We start from the raw sequence: 8414 nt of genomic DNA on the forward strand, positions 1-8414 counted from the left end.
CGGCGCCTCCTGGCCCTCCCCTCCCGCTTGCCGCAGGGCCGCGGTGCCTTGCGGGCAGAGCGGGGCCGTGCGCCGTGCCGGGCCAACGGCGCCTTTCGCTCCTGCCGCGGCCCCGGTGAGCGCTGCAGCGGCGGTGCCGTCCGCGCCGGGCGCTGGTCGCTGAGGGCAAGCGCGCCCTTGCCTGGGCCGCAGCGCGCGGCTCGGCGCCTGCAGCCTGCCCGAGATCGCACCTGACCCCGGCTCCACGCGGCGACGAGGGCTCGGCAGGGTCGTCTGCCCGCGCCCCGGTCCCTGGGGGCTTGCAGCCACCACTTTACCAGCCAGAGAGGAATAACATACAGGACCACGAACCACAAGATTACTTGCTGGTATTTCCTGTTTTAAGCAGCAGAAATCGAGGTACTAGTTTCTCAGAGCATCCAGCTGGTGGTGCCAAATAGTAACGACAAAGTACACTTTTCCTGCCTGTTAAATGTTTGGGATATAAATTGTTTGGATACAGGCATCTGTACAGCTGTTTCTTAGACAACCTCTTCTTGACGACTGCCCTTCTCTCTTTCAGCAAACACGGTGGGTCTTCGCCTGACCGCAGGCTGGCAGTGCTTCCGCCGCGCACCGGGGGCTTCTCCCCTCTCCGGTTTACTTCAAAGCTCGCTCCGCCCAGGGCGTTTGAGGTGTGGAGATGCACGCAGGCGACAAGCAGTGGGGGATCAGGCCCAGGGCGTTTTGCCCGGGAGCGATATGTTTGCTACTTCATAAATCACGGCAAACCTTAAGAACACATCCACCTGTGCTCTTGGGCGGTGGCTATCTCTGTACCCGGCACAGATGTTCGATGCCCCRTCCAGGGTCTTTAACACGTTTATAATGGCTGCTGATGAGTCAGCGTGTGACCTTCTTCTCTGTGAAATTCAGTACTTAGAAGTATTTAGCTTGGAAGAAGATACCTGTTTTCAAATTTAAAAAAGGAGGTGTGTGTGATGGGGAATGGGAAGGGAACGTCGTGTTATGTTTCATTGGCCTAGCAGTGACCTACAAAATGTGCTGGTGAGCGCAGAAAATCTGTGCACTAATGAGTGCCACCACGGTTTGTTTTCATTCCTTTTGATATTTGATTATGAAGGTTAAGGCAGGGAAAGGGAGTGCTAACCTGAGATGCCGGCTTTCCCCTGGCTCCTGGCCGTGCTGGGCGGGCTCCTCGCTGGCCCTCTCTGCTCTGCTATCTGCTCTGGAGAACCTGCTTCTCTTCAAAAAATCACTTCAGAATGCACATCTATATTAAAATAGAGATATGACAAAGAGCATTAATCATAATCGACGGTGCATCCTCCTCAGGGGACGAGGTCCCATCCCACCGCATCCAGCCGGCACGTGGCCATCATTTCTGGTGTTTTCCTGCAAGCTCTGGCTTCAGGATTCACACAGTTACATGGCAAATTTGCCTTTTCTTCAAAATAAATATGAAAACAGCTTACATATTGAGCTCTTGTGGTTGCAGAAAAACACTTAACCTACTCAGTTGCATGTGAAAAGTTCAGAAGGTAAAAAACAAATTAAAAACAGATTTATTGTGAAAAAAATTCTGCTTAGGGACCTGAGCCATGATTTTAGTGTGCCTGGGTTTGGTGATATTTCATACATGGTGGTTTGCTGCTTATTAGCAGACAAGCAACCTGACAGGCTTTCTGTATTAACTGGGCAGTTCTGGATTAGGGATGTTACAAGTAGTCATACCCACTGACTTACAGCTTGGGCATGTGGGAGTTTTCAAAACATCCACAAATGCAACTGATAATTTAATCAATGACTTTTAAAACAAAATGTATTTTTAGGGGCTGATCAAATGATCTCCTGGTTATAAGATTTTCTACACCAGGAATATCTGAATTTACTTAATGGGTATGTTCTTTAGCTCCTGGAAACCCTCTACATCAAACATTATGTTTTTAAGAAGTAGCATTTATTAAAAAAAAACCTTAAGATAAAATTTGTTACTACATATTAAATTGTAAAAACAAAACAAAACAAAACAAAACTTTCAGACATTTTAGATGTCTTTTTTTTCTTCTTTCTAGAAAGAAAATAAAAGGCTGTTCAGAATAACAACCTTTTCTGTACCATGTCGCTCTTATTTTAAACTTATATATTAGCATTCAGATTTCCTGTCCTAATCTAACACTTTGTTTTACATACTGAATAACAGTGTCATCTCTTTGGACTCTTCAGTCATATAGTATAGGAAGAAATTGAAATAATTAGAGTCCTGATTTTTTGTCTAAACCAAATCATAGAAACTTACTTAAAATATCGGAAAAGGACAATTTGAGGCCTTGATTCTGTAAGCATTTAAGCACATATGTGACCCTGAAGAACTGGACCAACATGCTGAATGTAGAAAAGTATTTAGAAATGAGATGTCTATTGTTATATTATGACTTATTTTCTTCATTTAGGCACTGATACTGTATTTCTGAATTCTGTAGCTTTTCAAGACCTAAAGATTCGTGCTGCTAATACCATATTAATACTTAAAATGACGGTCAAGTGAGGATTTGTTCAAAACTTCAATTTTGAAGCAGGTATCCTGTAATAATAGGGGGACTCTTACTTGTTTATCAACAAATAAGACAGCTCAGACAACAATTTCAGCTGTGAATTTTCTGTGGATACTACTTTCTGATAGCAGGGACAGGCTGTCATCAAACAGTTTGTCTTTCATATCATAACCTCAGTGTTACAGGCATCATATCACTGCAGACTCTAAAAAAGAGTTGGCCCATCGTGAAACTGTAAGAAATGAACCATAAAGAAAATAATAATTTCTAATGAAGCATTTGTGCCAAGTATTTCTATTACTAGAGGAGGTATTCCTTACATATGGTTTATAGAAAAAAAAACAATTTATTTTATAAATAAAGGATAGATTCTGCATCAAATTAGATTCTCGCTAAAATATGCTAGGRGTTGTTCTTTTATGCATGTAGTGCTTGTATTGTTCAGTACTGTTTTTTCCTCAAATTTAACCACCAGCATTTTACACAGAGTGTAAAAGGTCCAGTGTGAAAGTATGAAGGATTCACAGCCAAAGTTTTGGAGGTGGCAAGGGCAGGGTAACGTAGCTCAGCTGAAGGCTATAAACACTCATTGCTTAGCTTTTAAATTAAAGAGTAGCCTCTCTCCTTTGGGTTTCATGTTTCTGTYTTCTCCTCAGCTGTTGTTACAGGTGAGGTCTTGTAGCATTTGCACTCTGGAGTATCTGAGGGGGTTGAAAAGCAGAAAGAGCAGAGGAAAAAGTATGTAGGACAGCGTCCTTTGCCTGATGGTTAGGAGGATAAAGGTTTTTTAAAAAAGTGGTTTATAAATAGAGGAGGAAAAACAGTAAATTAGGCAGCAGGTTGTGGTGGAGTGCAGGATGTTTGTGTCTGAAGAGAGAGTACTACAGCTCCGGTCCCTGCTGGATGTGCTTAGCTTTGTGTGCTGATTAAAACCCTTTGAAGCTGATAGGACTGGATAGTGTGGGTGAACTTTATAAGTCTTCCAGTGCTTCATATTCCTCAGGACAAGCTTATATCAGAGGGTGCTCTTGCTTTGTTCCTGTTTCTGCTTCATCCTTGATGGATGCAATGACAGGGAATTTGCTGAATGTTCTGGTTGTGACCCTGATCCTCCAGCACCCTGGTTAACTGCTTACATGATAAAGTTATTTGTAAATGTTAAATCTTTGCAGGATTATGACCTGAAGGAGTATTAGAGCCTGATCCAGCTACTTCTGAGGCCTGCCCTAGATCGTGGCAATCAGCATATTGGAGCTGGGCTAAAGGGACTGAGATGCTGCCGGTGCTTACCAAGGATCGGACCTTCCCAAAAGTGCAGCTCTGTCCCCCCCAGAGCACAGAGCACAGTCATGCATGCTCAGTGTTACTCACTGCACTTATACCAGTGTAACTCTGGTGGTTTACAGTGGCTCCAGTAGCCTTCCTGGTATTTACGTGTTCATAATCCAAATGCTTAGCAGTGTATATATTTCCTCCGTGTGGTTATACACACAGAGATGTATTTAACTATATAATGTTTGAGGCTATGCTGTGGGGAAATGCAGTRTTTTCAGTGGGGTCCCCCATGGACATGGCTGGGGCTCGCAGTGAGGCTGAGTCCCCTCTGGGGACCGCAGCGCTGCCCAGCTACTGCTACACTTCAAAGCACTTCTGAAGCTTGTAGGTATCAGGCTTTTGCCAAAAAGCAAAGGGGGAAATGTKGCCACCCTTCTCCCTCTGGTGGTACAGAAGCATTTCCTGGTCTTCTCCCTTCCCCCTTTATCAGTAACTAGCTTGTTTTCTGAGCAGGGAGGCAGAGCAGGCAAAGCTCACTGCCCCTCCTTCTGCAGGCAGTGAGCAGGCTGGGGGAGACCTGGCGCTGCTTCGTTCACCACCTGGCCYGAGACTGGGATGAACTGCAATCGTGACCATGGACTGTTGCTGAAAGCTGATCCAGGTGATTGGAGAACTAAGGGCAAAAACATTTTTGTGGCAAGTTCTTCTTTTCTGGGTGTGAGAAACCTGCTAAGGGAGCAGCAAGGCTGGCAGCCCAGTTAAAGTGGGCAGCAGSGTAGTCTGCGAGCCTTCAAGTACACAACGAAGGTACTTCATCCCCACCATCACCCCCATGTGGTTTGCAGTTTATCCCAGGACTGCAGCAGCGTGTCATCTTGCTTCATATGAGGATAATCTTGTTGTGTTGTATGGCTATTCCATCCAAGGAGCTTTGCATCTACCAGAAATACTTATCGATTTTGCTTTTTACCGTTGGGGGGAAAAAAAAGTTTCATTTCTATTTGCAGTGAAGAAGCTGAGGGCCTGCGTAGTAGTTACATCATGTGGAAAACTTGTTGCAGCCAAAATATAGGTTCCCTTGCCAGAATTAAGTGTCTCACTTAAGACTATTTCCTCTCTCATTATCTGACATCATGAACAAATTGATATTAAACAGCATAAAATCATCATCATCATCATTACACAATACCTTTCATCTCAGAATTTCAAAGCACTTTACAATCATTAATCTGTACTTCTTAACCCAGTAATCACATGAGTAAGGTGTTCCTTACATAGAACATTTCTAAATACTTTTGCATATTGTTGCAGATGAGAGAAGAAGCAAGTACATCTGGTGAGGAACTAGGCAGTAGATCTGCTCTTGCCATAAGCACCTTTTTTCCTTTCAGATGAAGATACAGAGTCAAAAGCCCCAACAAATACTTATCAGTGCTTTTAACGTATGCTATAAATTCGATGCTTCTTGGTTTAAATTTACTATCTCCAGCAGACCAGTTGATGTAGGTCTTACTGTTACTTCTTAAAGGAAAATTTCTGTCATGTTCTATGCGCAATCAGTAGTTTTAAATAAATGTTTTTATGAAAGGCTTTTCTACAAGCTAAATTTAGTTTCATATGTTTTACCCCCTCTAGCATGCTGGTCAGCAATGTTTGAGATAAGAAAAAATGCTTACCCGAATCAACAGATTTCTCATATGAACAACTGTAATGACCTCCAGTGCACTTGACTGAATCCCTCTGTATAAAGAAAGAGTAGAAACAGGTGGTCAATAGGASAAGAACATGCTTATCACAGAATAAATGTTCAGAACAGGAACTGCAAGYTGCTGTAAGATTTAAATTCTTCATAGAAGACAAAATATTGCTGTGACTTTTCCAAGTCAAAGATGTTTGTCATGCTTCATGTTCTGAATGTGATTATTTTAGGGTCACATGTGTGTTTTAGGGTCAAAGGGCTTAGGCGCGGTATAAACCTGGACTGACTGTCCAAGAGTCAAGGACRTGATAACTATGAATGAAACAATGATTAATTTGCTTTGATTTAATTCTGCTATGGAAATCCACTGTATCATGTTTTGCTCCCTTGCATGGCTACTGTACATGATCCAATGCAGCCTTTCACTGTCTTTTTCTGCTAGGTCTTAGCTGTCTTTGGGCTTGTTTCTCATGACCAGGAAGCTGCCTGTTTGATACTATTTATCTTTCGAAAGATGAGGGTTGGCTACAGTTCATTACTGGGGAAAAAAAGCTGGCACTAAGGCCTTCTAAATATAACCACATACTGAAGTTACTGATTTTATTTTTTTCTTTATATGGAATYACTTTTCAGCTACTGTATCCTTCCAGATTGAGAATGTGTGTGTTATTTTTGAATCTTCTCATTTGAGAACAATATTTCAGACATTCAAACGCTTTTTTTTTTTTTTTAATCATCTGTGGAAGAGCACGAGACTTTGATCCTGTCTCCGCCCCAGATGTTTTGATACTTGCCCACACCTTTGTTTACTGCAGACTGGATTTCTGCCATTCCTGGCAAGCCTCCTGACCAGGCGTCGCTATAAAAAGGCGTTGTTGGAGTCAAGGTGTTGGCAGCAGACCTTCATCATCATCTCACTGAACATCCAAGTTGCATTATTCTGCTGTTGATTGTTTGCACTGTGTGGTGGCACGCCTCCCTCTTTTTTTTTTTTTAATTCCAACTTTTGTTATATACGCAAAGATGTGTTTATAACTTTCATTATACCCTAATAGTTCAAAGAATATAGCTGAGATGGTTAAAGACCTTCTTTTTTGACCCTGTAACATTGATTTCTCCCAGATTGTGGGATGCCATGGACTAAAAATAGGTAGTGTACCAATATTTAAACAGGTAAAAGGTATGAATCATGAGAGTAGTTGCCCTGAGACTGCTAGAGGCAAAATCAGACAGGCTCAGGTGGATTGTAATAGGAAAACAAATAACTGATAGTGATGTAATTAATACCAGTTGACATAATTTCAGGGGTAATACAGCTTGACAATGGACATATGTAAGTGTGACTAATAAACATACTTACATTGATCTAATGTGTGAGTCAATCAAGGACATTTGACATTCTGATTTAAAAGAAAGGAAAAAATATTAAACAGGTTGTTCAATGATAGGCTGAAAGAGTGGTTATAAAAGAAGATTAGTTAGCTTGAATTATTTCTAAGTTATCTCAAAGGGTTTGTTCTCTTTCTGGTGAAATTCTTTGTTTTAATTGGAGTTGACATGGTGAAATGCTGATGCCTCTAAATCACTTGCACAATCTGACCTGAATCACTTGAGACATCACCACATGAACAGCGCGAGTTTGAATTCAGGTGACTGGTGCTTATGGAGGAAGAGACTAGCAAAGGCTAACCCATTTGTTTAATCCACGAGTTAGCGTTTATCATAGCCTTCAAGTACGTACACAGGAAAGGTCACTGTCATCTCTGTAATCACACATACAAAATTTGCATTTGAAAGTGAGATACCATCAAACCACAAATAATCTGCAGCAGGYTTTTTATTCTGAGAGAAGTTAATTCTTGGTATGATCTTTTGTATGTGGATGCTTCTTTAATATTTGGGGCTTTTTTTTWAARRAAAAAAAAAAGACTGGATGATTTCTAAAACATACTGCAATGCAACAAGAAAGTACCTATTTGAAAAATAATGGGCAAGATTCTGATGGTGTTAGATAAAGTCAAGTTACATGATGATAAAGTTTCTGCAGGCCTTRATCTATGTATCTATATTTTGAATCCTAATTTCCTACTGATTATTAGTAACATCTGCTATCAAGGGTATATTCAACATGTGTTGAAACAGTAGATGATGTGGCTCCACTCCTCTGGTATTTCCTACTTCCATGCACATGTACAGCCCATGCAGAAGTTTATCAAGACCAGCAGAAGTAGTGAATGACTTTAAAATGAAGCAATACTTCCTGAGTGGCTTAATGTTCCATTTCTGTGCTTTTTTTTCTTTTTAAAAAAAGGCATGATGTAAGCTGATGGTTTACTCTGCACCGCAGCAGCATTGCTGCCGGATGAGGTGTCTGCACGGAGGGGGCAGCAGCGCCCAGCTGGCGGGACGTAACTGCACAAACTCCTCTGGCTTGGCCACCGCGACCACCGCTTCGGCTGCACGTGGCTGCTGGGCTGCATCCTGAGGTTCCCTGACTTTCTTCTCTTTCCCCTGTTTAACTGTTTYGGTTCATAGAGGTGCAGAATGTTACAGCAAATCACATAACTGTGTTTAGAGGCCGCTTATCCTGTTTCGCACGCGTCCTTGTCGTGCGTGCCCTCCTGCTGTGCTGGAGCGTTTCCCGAGGGAGCGCGGCAGCCAGCGGTTGGCATCTCCCACGGGAAATTTGGWTCCTGCTGTCCAGAGGCAGATTTGATCGCACACCCCTGAAGCTGCAAGCTCATTGAGTGTTAGTCTACATGCAAATATGTGCTAACGCTGCGTCTCTTTAGGTTGGAGAACCACATCCCCTCTTGGGGGACTGGAGCTTTCCCGGGGCAAGAGAGGGAAGGAGCTTTAATCTGACCTGTCGCTTTGGGAAAGCC

At 42.6% G+C, this 8414-nt stretch overlaps 1 long non-coding RNA gene across 1 annotated transcript in view; it reads left to right on the forward strand.

The window, feature by feature from the left end:
• The first annotated feature begins 223 nt into the window (after positions 1–223).
• The window catches only part of LOC146598081 (uncharacterized), a 17936-nt gene continuing 9745 nt past the window's right edge, over positions 224–8414 (forward strand). Inside the window, exons 1-2 of the long non-coding RNA XR_014895312.1 lie at positions 224–399; positions 7841–8015. This is a non-coding gene — a long non-coding RNA (uncharacterized LOC146598081). The remainder of the gene's footprint in view (positions 400–7840; positions 8016–8414) is intronic.

The sequence above is a fragment of the Rhea americana genome, unplaced genomic scaffold (assembly GCF_003343005.1).
Source record: "Rhea americana isolate MKP2758 unplaced genomic scaffold, rheAme1 scaffold_17, whole genome shotgun sequence".
NCBI classification, from domain to species: Eukaryota; Metazoa; Chordata; class Aves; order Rheiformes; family Rheidae; genus Rhea; species Rhea americana.